The 23063-nt window shown below is 45.3% G+C and overlaps 1 long non-coding RNA gene across 1 annotated transcript; it reads left to right on the top strand.

Moving 5' to 3' along the window:
* Window positions 1–9676: 9676 nt before the first annotated feature.
* On the top strand, window positions 9677–15883 carry LOC146185383 (uncharacterized). The gene is made up of 3 exons (XR_014707793.1): window positions 9677–9829; window positions 11219–11344; window positions 15386–15883. It is a non-coding gene; the product is annotated as an uncharacterized LOC146185383 (long non-coding RNA).
* The last annotated feature ends 7180 nt before the right edge of the window (window positions 15884–23063 follow it).

Genomic DNA, 23063 nt, shown 5'->3' with positions numbered 1-23063 from the left:
TGATTTATAAACTATCTTGCTTTGTTAGTTAAGATACATCGAGGCATGTACCTATACGGCTCACACAGGTTTTCTGAAGCAATATAGAAAACTCTTTATCACAATGTGTTCCAGTGAGGTATAAGAACAATGAGCAAAACATCTTCTTTTGCACTGCCAGAGCAAAGTGTTCGTCGGAAAACTGTCAGGCAAGCTGCGGTCTCTAGGTCAAAGGCGCCTTGAATAATAGCACAAGGCTTTTAGCGTATTATAATCTATAATAACATTGCACTGCACTCCTTGTCGAAATTTCTCGAAAAGCGGGGTTCTTCGAGGGCTTCTAGGTTTTGTTTTCCTTTTGCGTAGGTTTGCCCTTAGTTCACGTTAGTTGATCTATAGCCTGCTTAGTTATCGCATATCAAAAAATCACAACAGTACTCAACTGGTAATGCGTCCTGTGTATACTTTGGTGCGTGCGGATCATTTCACTCGAATACTCTTTTAGGTGTGAAAGGAGCGGCGCGCATGAGCTTGTGAGCTACGATTTAGCAGTCCACTTTCTTTGAGATATCTTGATCGATCTGAATATTCGACTATTCGCGCCTACACTCTGGCGAAAATAGGCTGTCCCCTCCAAAACCTTATGCCACTGTTTCCAGCCACACGTTTGCTCAAAAAAAAGGCACAGCTGCTATTGCTCTTGTTTCTTATGGTGTAAATTAGAATAACCAAATTAGGCGAGGAGAACAACACCAAGGGTTCTGTCATCAACACCACTACTGAAGTCTAAAACAGACAGAAGTGTCTCCCGTTTTTACTCATAGGCGCGCTCCTCTAATGGCGCATTCCAATATATCATCTAGAACATGTTTTCTAGCTCCACGGATTATAAGAATGCATTTCAATTGGCTATTTTAATTCAAAGTTTCAGTTCTGATTGAACCGCGATGATATGGTACCTACACTCCCTAGACATCTAGCTAAGTCCTTTTCGAATTAGGAGATTTTTGTGCACTGTTCTACACCACCAATTCCTTTACTCTCGCATGTGCTTATCACATTTTCTAAAAGCAGCCCGCTTACAATATTCACGTGATATTTAATGAGGCCCATCGCACCCTATAATCGTTTGAAGGGTTTGACATGGGCAGGACATGTAGTGCGAAGAGAGGATAACCGATGGTCGCTTAGGGTAACAAACTGGATTCCAAGGGAAGGAAAGCGTAGCAGGGGGAGGCAGAAAGTTAGGTGGGCGGATGAGATTAAGAAGTTCGCAGGGGTCAAGTGGATGCAGCTAGCACAGAACCGGGTTAAGTGGAGAAATATGGGAGAGGCCTTCGCCCTGCAGTGGGTATAATCAGGCTGATGATGATGATGATGATGATGATGATGATGATGATGATGATGATGATGATGATGATGATGATAATGACGCATGCAGCTCAATGACGGAAGCTACAACAATGAATGATCGAGCTCCTCGCCGTTCTGCAAGTTCTCATGATCGGTCATCACCCAGTTTAAGTCGATATAACAATATTTATTATTTGATAATGTTAGCAATGAAATACTACAGTTATATTATTACATTATCCTCACGAGACTTCCATCAAGAGCTGTGACGCACTGCAAGTATGGTCACAGAAAGGGCTGTGCGAGGAGAAAATGTTCATTTCCGGTCATCAAAAAAAAAAAAAAAATAACTCTGTGCCACTTGAGCTTTCGGAACAACTTCAGTGCCCGCTGGAATCGATAAGCACCAAATTTCGTTGAAAGGTAAATGCAGTATCGAGCGCTCCTCCCGAATGGTTAACATTATGATAGCTACGTGCAACAGGTGTGGAAAGGCACCTCGATGGGAAGTCATTTACAAGCGAAGTGAATAAACTGCATCGTCTATGCGCGATGCTGCGATTAGAAGCGACATTACTTGGAGAAAACCTTTTGCTGCGCCATTTACGCATTCTATTTTAGATTAGCAAATAATGTGGGAAAATTTTTATGTGGGGTTATTGTGCGGAATAGAACTCTATAGTGTTTCAGGCGCAGGCCAAGCACCGTGAATTGCACACCTGCAAGGCATGACAAAGTTTGCGCATGAAGAATATTCTTTAGCTGATGGCATATGTTCCAATGTCATTACCCCAGTTAGCAAGCGGTCCGAACGCTTCCGGGAAGCAGCCTTATCATTGGACTATCATTTAATGCGCGAACAGGGTCGGTAATTGGTGTCATATTAAGATGCCATAATATGATTCGGCACAGTCGTATGTTAAAGGCAAAGCAATTTACACTTCAGTCAAAACTAACATGGTTTTTGACCCCGTTAATGTGAACAGGGCCCTTTCTTCAGAGCTGGAACTCTGCGCTGCAGCAACGATGAACTACAGTACGACCTTATTAGAAGTCATTCCGTAACAAACACGAGTTCACATGCGCCCTACTGTGTATGTGTCGTTGCGGTGTCGCGCCTTAAGGTTGGCTGCTTGTTCATTCACTGTCTGACATTGAATATCTCAAAGCCCGATGCGCCTACATTTCTCATATGTTACACTCAAAGCACTTGTTATCGCCTAGTGCAAAAGTGTGACCGTCTACGTGAGCCGAAGCCACTACGATGCATACTGCCTGCACGTGTGAAGCTTCCATACTCTTTTCAAGACAGATACCTGCACGTCACCCGCAGTGATGTTTTCATATCATAAATTAACAGCCCTCGCGCATTAGGTTACACCAAGACAGTCGCCTAGTCCAGCATCAACACCTAACATGTTGCCACTATTTTCTGGCCAAGTGAGCTCCTCTTACAACTTAGCATAGGCGTTTCTAACAACTTTGTCCAACCAAAGTACAGTACCGATTTTAGCTACTAATCTAAAGGTCTGTCTGAAGGCCCGGAGTACGGTGGTAGGCTGTTAAAGTTATTGAACCACCGCCGTTTGAAAACGAAGCTCTGACATGCTCAAATGCTAGGCAAGATTCTGTCAAAAACGTTTTTTTTTTTTTTTTTTGTTCTTTTTTTCTTTTTTACTATTCGCGAATTCAGAATGGCGAAACATATTTACGCACCATTTTTCCAGGAATATTTATGAGCGTCACCCGGTCTAGATGCACAAGCCGCTAAAAACGCCTCGCTAGCCCCAGCAGGTATACCTGTTCGCTTAGATACCGGTGATGGGTCTACTCCTAGTAATGCTGCTCACGCCGTGCGTACCGAAAGCGCCGCACGTGCCCTCGGGTAAGTGAACAAAACTGGAGCGCTCGCATTGGTGCAGAGTTATCGATTACGCAGAGCTCTGATACGCACAGCAGCTGCTGTAAAGGGCGAGTATATGCCAACCACGACCAGCGTGCTTTTAGAAACCCAGTTCGCCGAGCGCTCGAATCGCGCCCCCACCTTGATGTGCAGAAGCCAGGAGATGCCGAGCAGTCCTTGAGGCGAAGCCAGACTGCCGGCGCGAGGGAGGATGCGGAGCGGTCGAAGAAGCAGCTCGCTCGCCTCAGCTAGGATGCGAGAGAGAGAGAGAGAGAGAGAGAGAGAGAGAGAGAGAGAGAGAGAGAGAGAGAGAGAGAGAGAGAGAGAGAGAGAGAGAGAGAGAGAGAGAGAGGGGGGGGGGGGATGAACCACTAGGTGCTGCACGCTCACCTTGGCTGTCCAGGTTTCTTGCGTCCCGGCTTTCGTAAAATAGCCTCCAAGCAGCGCGCTGCGAAGGGACTCGTACGAAGATTACGAATAGTTAGTCAAAGGAGGTCTCGCCATTATTTCGGATACATTGTTGCTACGCGGCGCCGCGCACTTCATAAGCCATTCAAGTGAGGCGGGCTTAATTTTTCATCAAAAAAAAAGAACCGCTAGAACTTCTTAACTAAAACGGATAGTTTGCCATGAGAGTTTCGTTATTGTCTTACTCCACCAGAATATATACAACGTTGCATCGTTGCATGCCAAGGAGACATTCACGCTGCACGAATGTTCCACGTTCTGGTATAGTCAGACACGCAAACCGGGAAGTTTAACGGAGAAATGGTGGCATATTGAGGTGCTCTTCAGGGAGCTGGACTTAAGGCCACATGAATCGACTGCAGAGTCCGGGTGCACTGCACATCGCACATGGCCTAAGTGTATCCGTGCTCTGCACTGGTGGCAGTGCCTCCGTAGTTAATGCCCGCGCTCAGCGCGTAGCCAGGACCACGGTTTTCGCATGCGCTCGGGCTCTCCCTCCCAATCGATATCGCGGTACCGTGCTCGGAATTGCCACCTCCGCGGAGTCCATGGGAACGAAGGGCTCGCCTACGCGACGAGGGAACCAGACTACCCGCCGTGAGGAACGCCGGACCCCCTTTTTCATCCAGCCGCCTTATTCCGTTGTCTGCGGCAAAAATCGATTAAGAAAGCGACGCACAAACGCAACCCTCGTGAGCAGCCGTTGCCTCCTCGTATGATCTCCTGGGCGCCCTGGCTCTGCTGGCCGGAATGACATCACTTGTTGCGTTCGTTTTGTTCGTCGTATTTGAAGACTCCCTTCCACGTTTGACCTTTGGGCAGCACATTCGTAGCTCCTTCGTTCAATTTTCCAATTACTTTTTGCCTAGTTTCCGCAGCGCCACTTCCTTTTAGAACACAGACCACTACCAGAAGACTCCCTCTTCACTCCCCATTTCCATTTCCTCCCTCACACATTACTTCCTTTATTTTTTCCGCGCAAAAAAAAAAAATTAGGGAACAGGGGTCCGTGAAGGAAGAGAAGAGAGATTAATCTAGTGGGAACCTAACCGCGGTTCCTGAAATTAAATGGTGCACGGCGAAGTTTGCACACTTAGGTCCTCATGGTGCGTATACGTCAGCTGTAAGAAACTGCGAAGTTTTTTTGTTTTTTTTTTTTTTTCATGACGAACAAGATATATACTATGAGCGGTTTTGCAAGTATTTTCAAAAGGAAGAAAGTATTTCTTGTCGTTGTTGTTGTTGTCGTTGTTGTTTTTAAACTGATGTTTCTGTTTCTGTAGCTATTCGTTCGAGCAGTCAAGTGCTCACTTGGGAGAGTAGCCAGAATGAATGACTGCAGTTTGTTTTGCTATATTTTGTGAACATAAGAGAAAAAGGCGCAACTCAGTAAAAAAAGAACACACACACACAGTTCAGATTACTTTTGATGGATCGTCATCGTATTCTCCGGATTCTCATCGCTCAGGCGAGCCGCCAGCGATTATGAAAGTGATGATGATTATAATGGACGATTCACTGTCTAACGAGGCTCGAAATGCTTATTTTTTTCATCTAGATTTCAGCTAAATAGAGTAAATGTAAATAAAGCCTTCGAGTTGTACGTCCGTATACCAAGCGCCCCATAAATGTAAGCAAACTTTTAAATATACGGCATGTTTCGGCTCAAGTGAATAAACTGAGAATTCTAGTCTGCAATATTTTTCATTTATCGTGATCATTTACTTAGAAAACCAAAGAAGGACACTTAAGCCCCGCCGTGAAGTGTATGACTAGAGCACTGCATGGGCTCAGGTCGGCCCGAAAGCCAGGGCCCGAGTCGGGCATGGGCCTGTACACAAAGGGTCTGTGAGCAGTTCTTGATTCACTTTTAGATAGAGAAGCGCGCTTGGGACATTATAGCCGCGTCATTGATAAAATAAAGCCATTTTAAGCGCTGAGAATAAAGTTATTTATTGACATTTATTTACTTTTACCCCGCCGTTGTGAGCTCGATTAAAGAGACGGGGTACCCTGGTTTCATCCTGGCCGTGGTGACTACCGCGTTTAGAGTGAGGCGGAAATCATGGCAGCAACCGTCCACTGCGCTTTGTCAGTGCTCATTAAACTCAAGTTAGTCGCAATGACCCGGAACCCTCCACTACGGAGTCCTTCATAGCCTGAGCTGCTGGAATGAACGCAATCCCTTTTGCTTCTCGTCTAACGGTGATCACTTTGGACATTAATTCATCCCTCGAGGCCGTATCATTAAGAAAATATCCCATTAGCTACAAGAACATCTATTTTAGCATCACAGGGCGTAAAATATGACCGACAAAATATTTAGCGAACGCGACGTATTTATTACGTCAGCTTGCAAGTCTTCTTATTTGTCTCTGTTCTATAGAACTTCCGAGCTCATCTTTGTTATCTCTGCGCATCAGCAAGATCACTGTTCAAAAAGCTCACCAAAACAAGCCTCATTATCATTTTCTTTTGTGTAAAAAACTAGTTTATTCAAGCGTTACTGCGATTTAATCTTCTTAGTCAGCTATTATTTATATGTGTGGAGTAGGGCCGGGCCCGGCTGGGCTACATTCCGAGCTTTGCGGTCTGGGCTGGGCTGGGCTCTGTAGAACGATAACTTAACGGGCCCGGGACGGTTTTAGGCTTTGTGCCTCGGGCTCGGGCCGGGCTTGGGCCTCAGATTGAGGCCCGTGGAGTGCTCTAGGTATGATGCAATAGCGTTTCACATACACGGACGATGTTTTTAATTCACTTTCTAATATATATTTTTTTTTAGCTTTCCCTTTTCTTTTTCCTTTTTTAATTTTTCTTTCTTATACACGCATACTTAGCATCAGCAAGCATTGAATTTCCATTCTCAGCAGTTGGACACCTTTGATCGAAGTTCTCATTTTTTTCCAGTTATTTCAACAAATTCAATTACACATTCTAAATTTTCTTAATAAGCACCATGAAGCATCACGCGGTTTTTCCTTTTAAGCACTCTGACACCTTTGAACCCCTTTTTCCAATTTCTTGTTTTTTATTTCTTCAATTCATAAATTAATTCGTTAATAACAATTATTTCATTAACTCGTCATCGCCTATCAAACAGCAATCAATCATCGATCATTAGAACTACAAATCACCATGGCCTGATTTTTATTTTTTTTATTTTATTACGCAGTCCCCAATTACTTCCGACACGCGGTGCCGACTATGACACCGGCTACGACGCCCAGAACTCTTTAATATTACCATTTGCGAAACTTCCCATAGACCCCATGTATTAATAAACGGAGATTTTGATTGGTCGAAATTCGGGTGTTTACGAATAGTGGCGGCGCCCGCGGCCGTTAAAGGAAACTGCATCTAAATTGCAAACTTTCAGATCGTTGATAAATGCACGATCACCAGAAAAATAAAATATGTTCAAGAGGTGTGTAAGCAAAAATTCTTAAACATAACAGCTCTACAGGTAATTAAGGTGAAAATAAGAAAAAAAAATAATGATTTTCAGAAATTATTGACAGCAATAACAGAAGGCTTCTATTGACCACTTCTAGATGGCACGGCAATTCACAGACACCCTAAAAATGCGTACTAAATCCGGTCACTTTTTGAAGCAGAGTTTCCCAAATAAGATGATCCAAAAGCTCTGACGAAGCTGACAGCTTTGGGACCGAATGAACCCATAAGATATCGCTTAAAACGCTAAATATCCAACTCTAATTGTTGCCTTGAGGAATATGTAGTGAATTATAATGATGTAGATCGTCTTGAAAATCAGCTAGCTGGCATATTTGCATCAAGGTATATTATTTATGCAACTTTATTCAGCTGTCTTGAAAGAAAGCTACCACGTGAGCAGCTGCTGCCTCATATCTCCTAGTACGCACGCAAAACCCCATGGAAAAGCGCTCTAGAGGAAAGCGGATTTTGTTCTCTGTGACGCGTTTCAGGAAGCTTCAGTGGCACCACTGCCACGTGGAAGCTTATCTTATTGTGCGAGTTATCATTTAGGACTGCTAAGAAAACTACTTCACGTAACGCTAGCTTGGTATAAACGTTTCAGTCTGCTGTTCAAGATGATCTACACTTCTCTATTCGCACTTTGCCGCTGAAACAAATAACTTAAAAGTTTGCAAATTATTCTTCACTGTCCCACCGCAGTGGTTCATCGGTCAGGGCATTCGACGGCTGATCCCGAAGATTCAGGCTACGCGGCGGCCGCTTTTCGATGGAGGCGATAAGCAAGGAGCCCCTGTGCTGTGCAATATCAGTGCGCGTTGAGTAACCCGGGGTGGTCGATATTTTCCGAGCGAATGCGGCCACTATCGCCTGCAGTGCGGTCAGCTTGGGTCTGGACACCTAATTTAAAGAAAGGAAATATTGTTTCAAGACACCGCGTCATTCGCGGCCCTGTGGTAGGACCCAAGCTGTGAAAAAATATTAAGCATCTGGGATTTTTCGGTCTCCAAAGGTCGACCTCTGTTCCAATCGTCTCCTCCCTGACATGTATGCATGCATTGTGTTTCTATCCAAATAATACGCTTTTTATACAAGTGCTCTCGTTTAGCTTTGAAGAAATAATGATACGCACAATGCATGCGAAAATTTCATATGCAGAATTTTGTATTCTGTATACCAGCATATAACACCATCTCTCCTTTAGAAAGAGAATGTACACGGTGCTGTCTGTCAGAAAATATCAAATCAGATTACTCTTCGGCCTATTCTTTGGAAGTTAGTAAATTCCGTATGCATGACATAAGGAAGCTTTCTTAAGTACGAAGGTTAAAGTGCATCATGTGCAGATGGTCTGTCTTTGTTATTTGGTGAGCGAGGTTACACCATGCACCTTTCATCTTTCATTTTTTGGCTCGAAACAAGTCATCCCCCAATTAAATTTAAGTTACACTGGACGGTACTCTGAAAAGCTGAAAATCAAAAAAGTGTTCTTTGTGTAGTTCTTATGAACAATGAAAGAATATTTTTATTCAATTCTATACAAATTGCCAGTGAAAAAAATGTCAGGCATGCGTTAAAATTTTAATTTCTTGGAAACGTTGTATCAAATAGGTTTTAATTTTGCCATTCTTTGGTGACAACGACGTGGAGAATAAACAAGCAGACAGAGGTGGCTATGACATGAACCCTTTATTGGATCGACTTCTGCCCGCCAAGCGCTTGACAGATAAAAAAGAAAGAATAAACATCAGCATACAAGTGAAGAACTCGTCGGCGGCCATAGCAACAAACGTGCCCGTCAGTCGCCATAAGGCAGACCCGAGGAGGTTATATTAATAGTGCTTGCGCAGAACCGCTGCCGCTGTATTCGACGTTCAATTTAAAACGCACTAGGAACCTTCGAAATAAGGCGACAAAAAGCTATGCGGCAGTCTCGAACACTCTAGAAGCAGTTGCGTGTGGCTGCACTCATTAGAAATAGGCCTGGTCTCATTTTGCCTCGCAAACAAAGTGACCCAGACGGCCAGTGACGTCCGACGGACAACCGAACTCGGCCGCAACTCGGCGGCCGATTTCGGACGTCCGCCGGAATTCCGGCGTACGTACGAAAGCGGATGGTCGAATCCGTTCGCCCAGCGGACAGCCGCCGTACGTCCGCCACTGGATTTGCTTTTACACAGCTGTGATATAGTTTGTAGTAGTCGTGCTCGTCTGAACTGCGTATAAATCAGTAATACCGTCAAGTCTGCATTATGTGATGCCGGAGCGAATCGATGCGATAGAAAGCGTTTCCATTAAACAGTTTTTTTTTTTTATTTTCCGCATGTTTATCGTTGAATTCTTCCATCAAAAATTTTTGATTAAAAGTTAAATGACCATTAAACATTTTTCTATCATGATGCTTCGGTGAAATTTTAATCAGTGGCTGAATAGACGCAGCAAGCAGCAAGCTCAAAAAGAACGAAACCGAACCTATCCTCAAAAAAATCTGAAATGAGCCAATCCAATCCACCTGACAAGTTGAAGTTTAGTCATGGAAGATGGCTTCACGTTTTGGTGTTCTGCATTTTCTGCGCAGTTACAAATACCTACGGCTGTAATGCACTGCTAGCATTGTTTTTGCTGTGGCTTGGTGCGGCTGGCACACTTTGTTCACCCGCCGATTCCAAAGTAAGTATTTCACCGTACTTGTTTCTTTAGTGGAACTTTTCGATGCACCGATAGTGGTGAGCTTTTGGGTAAGGATACAGCAGCCGAACGGTCGAGTGTTTTTGGCGAGACTGACAGGATGGCTCCGCGCCGACTAAATAAAGTGCAGCCTCAAGTCTGAGGGCCATCTTTCTCGGCATTACTGGACGCTGCGCCAGTAAGCCGCGCAACTTCTCTGTCTCTGATAAAGGAGTGCCTGCCCGAGCTTTAAAGGAGTTAATTTGTTAACCATGCGCAACGTACTGAGTTGTAAAAACTATACGAGAAAACTTTTGCACTCCTCGAGCCTATCGTGCGACATGCCTACACTTGTGAAAACGTCGCGACTTTTTTTTTTTTTTTTTTTTTAATGGACAGCCGCTGATCTTTCTCTCTCGAGCTTTACGGCAACTACAGTTTCTAGAAGGAACGGCTGTAGCTACTAAATAACTAAAGGTTTAGTACTCTCCCTCAGCTTTGACAAACCAGGACAGCACCTTGCGCACGTTGGTTATGCATGTGGGACCGAACCGCGCAGAACAACCGGACAAGGAGATAAGAGAAAAAAAAAAAAGTCAGCACTTGTCTTTTTCTTGACCCGTTGTTCTGCGCTGTTCTGGCACGAATTTGACATACCGCCGCCGCGATAAAGTTGGGCTGTGAGCTCTGGTGCCTGCAACGCCTTCTTTTATGCAAAACAGGCATACTGAAAGGCCATGCAAGCCGCGGGCTCCAAAAAAAAAAAAAAAAAAAGAAAAAAGAAAAAAAAGAAAAAAGAGCACGAGTTGAGCAAAAGTGAGATGAAAACAAAATTGTTGTTGCTGTGTCCTTACAGATATTCAAAGGCTCCTCAGAACTTCACTGCATTATTGACAGCGAGATAATGCCAAAGCTACACTAGAGCCATGCAGCACCTTATAGTGCATGGATACTGAGCTTATGTCTCGCACTGAAAGCTCTTACCATGTTCTTAGATTATCATATTAAAGTAGCTTTAAACCCATGCTTGTTAATACAGTGATAGCCATAAATTGAATCTAGGGCATCATGCTCACATACAAGGCTTCTGATAACCGCTGGTCACATGATGTGGGCTATAGCAGAAACCTGTACCTGGTCATCTTACAAGCATTTGTGCAATTGATGCTTTTAATGTGTTGTAAAAGTTTTTGTGTTCTATTTCTGTATGGGAATGCTTTCCTTATTGAAGGCTAACATTTGGCTTGCTACAGCAAAACCTCTACCTAGTCATCCTAAAAACAGCACCGCAGTTAGTGCTTTTAGTGTATTGTAAAAGTATTTGTGTTCCGATTCTGTACGGCAATGCTTTTCTCGTTGAAGACTAGCATGAGGCTTCCAAAAATTTTTCAGATGCCATTTGCTGTAGCCGATTTCGTAGGCCAACAGGAAGCAGCACTTTGAACATGGAAAACTGTCATCCACGGGGGAAAAACAGCAACATCCCTTTGCATTCTCATTTCTTTGGTATGGCTAAAAGTGAGTATTGTATCATTATCTATATTATTAAAATATTGAATCATGATTGTCAGTGTTGAAGTTGTTTGAGCGTGATGATTTTAAACACACAGGACATCCCTTCGACATTAAGGTTTTACCTTGTTTACATGTAGGATGTAGAGCTGGTTTCAACAAACTTTATGCAGCAAATTCTTTTTACATTGTCCACCATGTTACTTTTTGTCATTGTCCATTGAAGTAAATAACCAGTATTTTACGTTTACACAGTCGTCCACTCTTAGCTTGAATGGAATGTGTGGCATGCAGTTTGCAAAATAGCAATGCATCCGTCACAGCCATGCATCAAGGCAAAGTGGCTTATGCATAGAAGGACCAGGAGCTGTTGCTGCACATCTGCTATGATGCGCAGCTGCGTATTGTGGGTGGTGGTGGAAAACATTGCCATCAGATACCAATACAGGAGGTTACTCACTAGCTGACCCTGAGGGGGCCTGTCCTGACAAAAACAAGGGGTCCCTAGTTTGGGACCCCAGTGGTGGTAGAGGGACTAGAGGCTGGTACTTCACGCTGTCTGCCTCTTCGCTACGGTGTGCAGCTGCGATGGATGCAGTGGCATCTCAAAAAGTGCATGCCACGCACTCGCATTTTCAGCCTGAGTGGACGACTGTGTACCTGCTATAGCTTTGCTATTCATAGAATAAACCTAGGCCAAGTTGGATAAATTATAGCTCACCTCATATGTGGTCAGCAAAGAAAAGCCACTCCAGAAAATCTGATGCATTTACTGTCATAGGATTCTTATTCATATGCATGCTACTGACAAGTCAGATTCTTCACCCTCAGAAATGCCAGAAAAATAACCAAGGGTGCGTTTGCAATAGTCTAGCTTGCTCTTTCTCTGCAGACTTGAGTCAGATGTGTGTTCCATTGTTGTGGGTGGGACAGGTGTGAACCTTTGATTTTAAGCTTGCAACAAGTATGTTATTGTAGTTTAAAGGCAAAACGGTACTAATAATCGCAGCCCCCCGTGGCCTTTATCCCCTTTTAATAGTGTTGCTAGACACGGAATTATTAGTTTACTCTGCACTGTTTCTGTCTAGTTAATGTGCGGAGATGTACATATATTTATATGACTTGGAGTTGTCGACTTTGCACTTAGAAACATTGTAGCGTTATCTGATGTGTTGCTTTCATTTCTTTAATGATTTCTGTAAGGGATCGGTGGGTATGCTAGGCACCATTATTAGTCTGCTCTTTTTGGGTCACCTGTTCAATGCCCAGCTGCGGCCGTCTCCCACTTGCCCTCGGACAGGAGGCGGAGAGACGCGCAGAGAGGCAGCTACAGCAGCTACAGTGCTTAACGGAAACGTAGGCAGAGAGGGAAAGAAGTCCCCTCTTCCGAGGACTTTGCTGTCGCACTCGAAGACGCGGGGACAGGCAGTTTGTTCTCGTTGCTGTGTCATGTAGGGGGCTCATTTTTATTTAAGGAGCTTTACGAACAGTATACAACTAAGGGGTCCCTAGTACGCTGACTGGACCCATCACCCGGAGGCAGCACAGCTTTGAAACGAGCACTGCTTTTGGAAGAAAAAACACTGTCAGCTTGAAGTGTGTAAGGCCCTCTTCCTTGTTGGGGAGCCCATAAAAACGACAATTATTCAGTGCAGGCGCGCTGAGTGGGGTCTCGTTGAGGATTCCAACCCTGGATGTCAACAATGGTGGGAGATGGCGGCGTTGAAAAAGGGCAAGTGTGTAACAGTGACGGTATGATGCGGAGCGGGAGGATGTGGGTTGGCTCTTCTGATGTGGTCCGCAATGGTGCTGACTCGGACGCCAATAATTGCAATAATTGCCCTGTAAAAGGAGCCGCCAAGGATGCAAGCTTTGGGCAACAATGGTTGCGCACGTGGGACACCGTTTTGATGGGTTCTAATTTTTTTTTTTCTTTTTTTTTTTCCTAGGGGAGTGAGTTTGGCATGTGACCTAGTGAGCCAATCATTTCGAGGTCCATTCTCTAAATTCCGTTTGTTGTGAAACGAATTTGTTGTCCCTTTTGCATTGCTTGTATTAGGGAGAGGGTGAAGAACTTATGAAAGTGGAAAGACATGCCAAAATGTTTGTTAGCCAGTCATGTGTGAGTTCGTTGTCATTGGGGATGAGAAATGTGGGCGGAGTCCCGAAGTTAATGAAACGGCCCCGCGGCCTGGAGAACTCGTTCTGAGCTAGATTTTGATCTCTTTCCTCTTCGGCATAGATCATGGTCATTGTTTCACCTGTTGTAAATACGTACATTCATGTATAAAATTTTCAGTTCATCTTCCTCTCCTTGTGCAAGTTGTTGTGGCCAGATGCAGTAAATTCACTATTTTCATTTCTATATAACGTGCCTTTCTGAAGATGGTGAGCTCTTTTGTCCAATCCTGTAAAAAAGCAGCAAAGCGCTCCCAAATCTTCCACAAAACTGTGTGATATCTTTCTGCGGCTTGGTGTCACTCAAAACATGTAGTTGAGGTAGATTTCTCCCCCCCCCCCCCTCTTTTTGTTCGTTCAAATGAGGACCAGCGGACACTAACTCTTGCTTTTGTAATGCCCTAGGCCCCGCCTTAAGGCAGTACTCCAATGTCAATACCATTTTTATAGCTATGGCTGTCCAACAGCACTAATGTCTTTTATACACTTCTTTTACTAATCTCTTACCCAAGTGGTGGCTTATACTGTGGGGGTGAAAGTCTCTGGGCAGTATGTCTAGATTTTGGACTAGAATCGCGATGTAAACGAATTGTGACCTTATTTCTCTTGCACACATGAAAGAACTAACGTTCAACTTTCACATCGACAAGTATGGTCCGAGTTTCCTGGTCGATGTGAAAGTTATGTGCTTTGATTGCAGTTTGTGTAGTCCACACACTTGTCCCCGATATCACATAGGGGCAAATTAGGCGCCTTTACAGGGGCAGTTTCTTTGGCGCCCACTACCTTCCCCATAAAAAAGCTACGTTTCTTGTGAACAGCTGGCTGCATTTATAAATACCATTATTTTTTTTTTGTAATTTGTAGTGCGTAGTTGAGAAATCCATGACATACATGCACAGCTGGTTGCCAGAATTATGCAACCATATTTCAGTAACTAACATCCATGCTGCATGCTACCGGTAATACATCAAGAGCTTGTGGTTGTCAGATTTTTGTGTTTTGTGTAACTATAAGCCTTGCTATTGTAATGTCACATATAGCGCTGTGGGTAAACAAATAACTACTTTTAACTCTTGTAGAAGCATGAACACTGCGCAATCACTGCGGCGGGCTATGCTTCCACATTGGGCTTTAGCCACATGTCAAATGTCTATCTTTATTCTGCTGCAGCAGCTTGCATGTTATCAGATAAGTTACTTCGTCGCAGCTGCTCTAAGGAGACGCTTTCTAGACGCTTGTAGCCTAGATGTTGATGTCGATATACCCCCGACACGCCCAGGGAATGTCTTCGGTAGAGGGTACATGGAAACCAGCGAAATGTGCAGTTTACAGAATAAAAAGGTAACAATTTTAAATGATGTTATTATTGATCACTTCTTTTCAGAGCAGGAACAATGACTTTAGAAATCTGCCTGTTAAACCGCTCAAAATGCAGGTTTCTGCCGCCAATGCGTACCTGTGTAATACTGCAATGCTCTGGCTGTGCTTTATGTTCATATACAGCATCCTTTATGCTTAGTTTCTCTGCATGTGCACTCCATGTCTTGGGCATTGCTGAGGGCGCATAGCAGCAAGCATAACATGTTATGTTTGGTCAGAGTGGCATGTTCAAAAAGACGACATAAAAACATTAAAATACTGAATGCCAGGTTCTGGTCAAACTATGTTTGTATCTTTTGTTGTTCTGCATGGGTTTTGCTGCAGTTATATGACCTTTCTATATAGTATGTGACAGTTCTGAATGGAGATGCATGCGTACAGTGCCATCTGGAAAAAGCAATTGAGAGAAACTGGCAGTTGCCCTTGGAGATGTGTAATCAAAGTTCAGCACAGATAACTTGAATTTCATTTTCCTTTCTATTGCAGGAGGAGCCCAGCCTGCTCTTTCCATCTTAGGCCTGAAAGACCAGCAACAGCTGATCGAGCAAATGCACAGGATAGTAACTGCTCCTGGAATCCCGACTGCGGAGGCCGCCCACAGAGAACTCGCTCATCTCCTCGCTAATTCCGAAATATTAGGTTTCAATAAATACCTTTTCCTCCACCACCTCCCCAAGGGAAGAGCTGTCACGGCCAAGGCTAATTAAAATTATTCAAGTAGATTCTTAATACTCCAGTTTGCCTGCATTTTACCATGCCATTCCTTAACATCGATATTTTTTTTAGTGTAGACTATTTATGCATGCAGTTTTTGCAATAAAGCAAAAAATGCTTTTTTTACAACCTCGCATGCTGGTATGCCTATGCACTTAGCATGTTTTCAGGAATGGTGCATTTGTGTAAAGCTCAGCTAGCATAAGTGCCTCTTTGATAGAAGTTTTAATTGCACACTACTGTTCAGTGCTTTGTGTGTGAAAGTAAAGCAGACAACAGGAAACTTGAACCTGTTGCATATTCTATTGTCTGCTTTACTCTCACGACAAAAGCATTGAGCACTAGTATGTGACTGAAATTTCCATGGCACATGCTTGCTGAGCTTTACACGAATGTTATTTGCAAGTTTTTACACCAATAGCGGGCCCTGCAAGCATGTTCCGGGAAACGTCCGAATGTCCGCCTCCGGCTGCCCGTCGGACGTCCGTGGGACGCGATCCGGATCCACGAACGATAGTCCGACGGACGTCCGCTGTACGTATATCGAACATAACCGGACTTCCGACGGATGTCCGAAGGTCCGAAAACGGACGTCCGTCGGTGGACCGTCGGACGTCTATGGCCGTCTGGGCGAAAAATGTGGTAGATTTTTAACGTAATCAAAACGTGTAGGGACAGCGGGGATATCGTGCTAGAAAAACTATCTACCTAGCTGTATGTATACGCGATGCCTGGTTGGGGTAGCATCAACGGTACCGGAATCATGAAAGAACGCTAACATTGTCGTAATTACATTACGTGTAACTACATTACATGTAATGGATGTAATTTCCTTACATCCAGGTTTTTGTTATATGCAATTTTCGCGAGAAGACTGAAAAGGGCAGCACATAACGAACACCAGATAAGGAATCGGATATAAGGGAAACCGGCATGAAAGTACTTACAGCAAATAAGAATTACTCGAAGTTGTAGAAGCGGTGAAACGCTTCGCGATCGCGACTGCGGCAGCAGCTAGCTTTCATCTCCACCACGGCTCTCACGACGCCTCTACGAGGAAGCGGGGAGTAAGGGGTGACGGAGGACTCAGTCCGGGGAAGAACGCGCTCGTTCGCGCCGCCGCCGAATTTCAAACGAGATACTATATTTTCTCCACAGAACTGGTTGTTACAAAATGCGAAGAGGACAAATCATTCTCCAGTTTCACCGAATTTAACCGAGTATATATTACATTTTACGATCGTAAATGGAGAAACTGTCCTTTGATTTATTTCGTATGCTTATCCCACATGCTAAGTAGACACGAAGGATGACTCCTGTCGGCTCCGGCTCTGAAAAGGAAATGAAAGCGAGCACACGGGTATACAGACTCAATGTGTGCATTATTTGACTTCATCCCTGCCTACATCACATATGCGGACTTTCTCTTTCGCTGCATCAATATTGTCCCGTGTTAGTCAGCAACCCGCAAACGAAGATGTAGTCTGGCTCAAGCTCCGCTCCCGGTTCAAGTGTCGCCGCCGCTTGAGTTCCGTTCTACTCCGGATTTAAAGAGACCGCGGTGTGAACGTCATGTGCTCTCAAGGCGTTCCTGACGTCTTGACAACTGGTGGAGGTGCGGGGTGCGGCCCATGCACCAAACTCCCCCGGACAACCGTGAGCGCAACCCTCGCTTTGCCGGTTCAGCGGACATCACGCCAGTTCACCGCCAGTTCACCGCACCAGTCGCCGGCTCCTCGTCTTCGATCCTGAGTTCGGTTCTCAACCGGACAACGCTGCAAACCGACGAGACGCGCTAATCATGCAGGCTGCCCCAGTAGTTACTGCAGGAGGGATGCACCAACCACTAGAGCTTCCTATATTTCATGGCTTCCCGAACGAAGATCCCGAGGGCTGGATTGATAGCTACGAACGAGTCGCGGCTCTCAACAAATGGAATGACCGCGATAAGCTTCGTTATGTATACTTCGCCTTGGATGATGCTGCGCGGATATGACTCAAAAACAGGGAAGCGTCGCTGACCAGCTGGGATAGGTTCAAGACAGAACTAAGACTTCACGACCATGGTACGCAAAGAGAGGGCCAAGACTCTGATTCAAACTCCCTAATACTATTCAAACGAAATATCGCTGCTTTGTGGAAGAAATGAAGCGACTATTCCGACGCGCCGATTCATTCATGCCCGAGGACAAGAAGGTGCGCTTTATAATAATAACAATGATAATTGGCTCACCGGAAGGGAAAGGCGCACTATCTGTCACACTTGCACTGTGGACACCTGAACCGCGCCGTAAGGGAACAGGTGGGAGTGAAAGTGGAAAGAGATAAAGGGGAGCCGTAGTGGAGGGCTACGGAGTAATTTAGGCCACCTGGGAATCTTAACGCGCTGAAATCGCACAGCACACGGACGCCACTTCGTTTCGCCTCCATCGAAACGTAGCCGCCGCGGTCGGGATCGAACACGCTTTATAATTTATTCTTATTTTTTATTCATTTGTAGCATTCTTTCAGATACAGTTGTTCTTGGATGACAGGGCAAAATGCAGATGTCTCTGCCTGACGAGGGCCCCGTCACCCATACATAGGTCGGCAAGTGAAATGATGGAATAAATTGTTATACAAGTGCTAATTTCTCGCATGTATGCATTTTTTGCATTAAAGAAGACGGAAAATACTCATAGCATTGAAAGTGACAGCATTTAAGTTTTGAAGGACTTTTTAAAGCTGCCACGCGATCTAAATTGCTGCATGATATCTAGGAATGAGAGGTGTGAGGGAAGAACTTTTCGGATCATTCCTTCCGCTATCAGCCAGTTCGCCACCGAGGCTGCGAACATAGAAAAAGCATTGGAAATACGCTTCAGTCAATTTTATTGTACTCGCCAAGCTACACTGCAGCTTGTGTCAAAACAGCAGCTCTCAACAACGACACACTTCACGAAATCATACGAGCCGTTGTGTGCGAAAAATGTGCAAATTTTTTTTCCCCTCTTGCCGTAGTCCCAACTTCCTGCTTTCCCTGAAATTATTTGGGAGGAGGTCCAGCAGGTATTGGTTTGGTTTGGTTATAGTGCCTAGAATAGTTTGGTTTGTGGGGTTTAACGTCCCAAAGCAACTCAGGCTATGAGAGACGCCGTAGTGGAGGACTCCGGAAATTTCGACCACCTGGGGTTCTTTAACGTGCACTGACATCGCACAGCACACGGGCGCCTTGCTTTTCGCCTCCAGCAGGTATTGGGAGCCACGGATTATGCCCTGCAGTCGCCACCGCCGTCAAATCATGCGAGCTACACAGCCGCACTCGCCCGGCAGAGTCCGCGGGGCCTTTTTGTGAGCAATGTGTGCCGCCACGTCGCATTCAGCGTCCACCTACCCAATTCGTACCAGTGGGAGTTCCCGCTCCACTCAAGTCAGACGTGTGGCGAACACAGGATCAGTGCCGGCCTTGTGCTATCACTGTGGTGAAGTTGGTCACATCCGTCGGCATGTCCTTACCGACGCCTTGGGCTTCCTGGTTTCGAGTCCGACACTCCACAACCGCTGTCGAGTCAACGTCCTCGTGACATTGACAACTATCTCGCCGACACACCCAACCGCAACGCGCATCCTACCGGCCGTCGTCTCCTCGCCGCTAATCTTCACCACACCGCGCTCACGCTCCCGCCGCACGGGAAAGGTCCCTGAGCCCTCGTCAATGAAACTAGAGCGTGAGGCTTTGGGGGGTGATATTTCCGACCTGCGAAATCAACAAGACCCTCCACCGTCGTTTCGACGACCATTTCAACAAGAAGCATACAACGACGCCCCCGCCGACAGCGGCGACCTCGACGACCTCGAGGACCACGACGATCCCGACAACCAATGGCCACGACGACTACGACTACCACGACGACCGTACGATACGCATCGCAGATGCACGAAGCGACGACAGCCGCCTGGCGCACCCGACGAATAAGGTACTACCGAACGACTGCCGCGCGCCTCAAGAGGTCGGGGTTTTGTCTACCGTCGCAGCCGCGATCGCACCCCATGCATCTGGCCGTCGAAACTTTGTGCCGACCACCGCCATATTTTGGAGATCACTTAACGGAACTAACGTCACCGCTCTCGCGGACACAGACGCAACTATTCAGTGCTTATTGCATTGGCGATTTGCCGCGACTCTCAATTGAAGGCAGCCACATCTTGGGACGGGCCGCACATTCGCACTGCTGGTGGCCATTTGATTACACCACGTGGCATGTGTACATCACGATTGAGTCGCAGTTCAAGGTCGCACGTATCTTACGCCGTTTGTAATTTTGGATACGTGCTCGCACGACGTGATTCTGGGTATAGACTTTTTAACTGATAACATCGCAATTATCGACCTGCGCTCCGGGTCACTTATTCTCTGCACCGAGAATGCCCTAGCTGTGGCCCGGAACGCCCGAGAGCGCTAAGGTTCTAATTCTTGAACAGGTCATCATATACTGTCGAGGTCTACTTTGATAATATCTCTGGACGGTGCAGCTTCCGATGGAGTTGATGGAGTTGTGTAAAAAAATTACTCTTTGCTGCTGGAGCGCGTGCTATCGCTCTTGCAAGAAGTGTCGTCCACGTGCACATGCACCGGCAAAACCGTTGGCTTAATCACAAACTTCGGTAAAGAGTATCAGGACTTACACAAAGGCACAGTCGTCGCTTGTACCGACCCTATCGATGACATGCCTGATGCATCTGCTCTGGTGTGTGCCTCGCTCATGAAGCTGGAGAAAGGCACTGCACTTCTGCAATATTTTACATGAACCCTGAACTGTCAGACCGGCAGCAGCAAGAGGTTCGACTCTTGCTACAGCGGTACACCGTCTTTTCCTCGTCTTCACGTGTCAAACGGACGCACCTCGCGAAGCACCACACTGTGTTGGCTGACCAACTTGAAGCGCCCTTGCACCAGCCTGGCACGATCAGAGTTTCCGAGTTTGATATTACAGTCACTTACAATTACAAGTCCGGGCGCAAACATTAGACGCCGACTGCTTGTCACGTACACCTGTCGAGCCTCCGCCCAGCGTTCGCCTTTACTTATTCATTATTTGCCTCTAAATAATTACCTAAATAACCTACCGGCCTAATTATTTTTTGCACACATTACATCACCCTCTATCGATTGACACCACTCATTAACCTCCACAACCTCTCAATTGCTCACAACTGCTGTGGACATGATTTTGCAGTTTATTCGTCTAATTACCTAACTACCTTACTGGCCTAATTATTTCGGACACATTACGTCACCCTCTACCTTAGCACTTCTCAATTACTCACAACTGCTGTGGACTTTTACATTTTTGCCTGTAATTTCCTAATTAACTTATTGGTCTAATTATTTTTCTGCAGCAACATTACGTCAGCCTCTATCGATTGATACCACTCATTCACATCTACCATTTCTCAGTTATTCACAACTGCTGCGAACACGATTTTGCTGACGTGGTCTGCGGACAGAAATCTGTGAACATAGCAATGTTTTCGCATTAATAAACGCCCGGCCATGTCACCTGCAAGCTCGTGAGGAGGACCTGACAACATCGGTGAAATATGGAAGAGGGGTCTTAGTTCTATAGCACAATGAAATATTTGGCACGGATTAAGGGGGAGCCTTCAAAAAATGCATACACACCATCAGGGTGGCCGATATAAGGAAGTATAACATGGAGAAAATTGAGCACGCTGTAAAGAACGGGGGAAGCCTTAAAGCCGTAAAGAAGAAATTGGGCATAGGCAAAAATAAGGGACAAGGCGGGCAACGTCATCACTAATATGGAAAAGATAGTTAAAGTAGCCGAGGAGTTCTATACAGATCTCTACAGTAGCCAAAGTAGTCAGGACCGTAATGAGATTAGCGGTAGGGAAAAACAGTTAGACGTTCCAACAGTTACGAAGGACGAGGTCAAGAAAGCATTAGAAACTATGAAAAGGGAGAAATCAGCTGGAGAGGATCAGATAACTACAGATTTGCTGAAGGACGGGGGGGATATCGTGCTAGAAAAACTGGCCACCCTGTATACGCAGTGCCTGGTGTCATCGACGGTACCGGAACCATGGAAGAATGCAAACATTATCCTCATTCACAAGAAAGGGGACTCTAAGGACCTTAAAAATTACAGACCAATCAGCTTACTGTCTGTTACGTATAAGGTATTTACTAAGGTAATCGCTAATAGAATCAGGACAACCTTAGACTGCAATCAAGCAAAGGATCAAGCAGGGTTTCGGAAACGGTACTCTACTATCGATCATATTCATACCATCAATCAGGTGATAGAAAAATGCTCGGAATATAACCAGCCCTTATACATAGCATTCATTAATTACGAAAAAGCATTTGACTCAGTTGAAACCTCAGCGGTGATGCAGGCATTGCGAAATCAGGGGGTAGACGAGCCGTACGTGAAAGTGCTGGAAGATATATATAGTGGCTGCACAGCAACCATAGTTCTGCATAAAGAAAGTAACAAAGTTCCCATAAAGAAAGGTGTTAGGCAAGGAGACGCAATCTCCCCAATACTATTCACAGTTTGTTTAGAGGAAGTATTCAGAGACTTGGAATGGGAGGAGTTAGGGATAAGGGTAGATGGAGAATACCTCAGTAATCTGCGATTTGCTGATGACATTGCCTTGCTAAGCAACTCGGCGGATGAACTGCAAATAATGATTGATGACCTAGACAGGAAAAGTAGAAAGGTAGGCTTGAAAATCAATATGCAGAAGACTAAGGTAATGTTCAACAGCCTCGGGAAGGAACAGCAGTTTACATTAGGTAGCGAAATACTGGAAGTAGTAGGCGAATATGTCTACTTAGTACAGGTAGTAACCGCAGATCCGGACCATGAAAAGGAAATAAGAATAAGATTGGGATGGAGCGCATTTGGCAAGCACTCGCAGATTATGACTAGCAGCTTACCGGTATCGCTCAAGAGGAAAGTATACAACAGTTGCATTTTGCCTGTACTCACCTATGGGGCTGAAACATGGAGGCTAACCAAGAGAGTTCTACTTAAGTTGAGGACAACCCAGAGGGCTATGGAACGAAAAATGGTAGGGGTAACATTGAGAGATAGAAAGCGTGCAGAGTGGGTCAGAGAAATAACTCAAGTTACCGACATTCTAGTAGAAATTAAGAAGAAATGGACATGGGCAGGACATGTAGTGTGAAGAGAGGATAACCGATGGTCGCTGAGGGTAACAAGCTGGATTCCAAGGGAAGGAAAGCGTAGCAGAGGGCAGCAGAAAGTTAGGTGGGCGGATGAGATTAAGAAGTTCGCAGGGGTCAAGTGGATGCAGCTAGCACAAAACCAGGTTAAGTGGAGAAATATGGGAGAGGCCTTCGCCCTGCAGTGGGTATAATCAGGCTGATGATGATGTTCTTGTTGAAGATGTGGAAAACCATGCAGCAGTCGAAGGGCAA

Source organism: Amblyomma maculatum, chromosome 6 (assembly GCF_055883805.1).
Source record: "Amblyomma maculatum isolate TAMU_Amacu chromosome 6, ASM5588380v1, whole genome shotgun sequence".
In the NCBI taxonomy this organism is placed as follows: domain Eukaryota; kingdom Metazoa; phylum Arthropoda; class Arachnida; order Ixodida; family Ixodidae; genus Amblyomma; species Amblyomma maculatum.
Note: the sequence above shows the minus strand (reverse complement) of the source record. Positions and strands in the feature narration are given on the sequence as shown.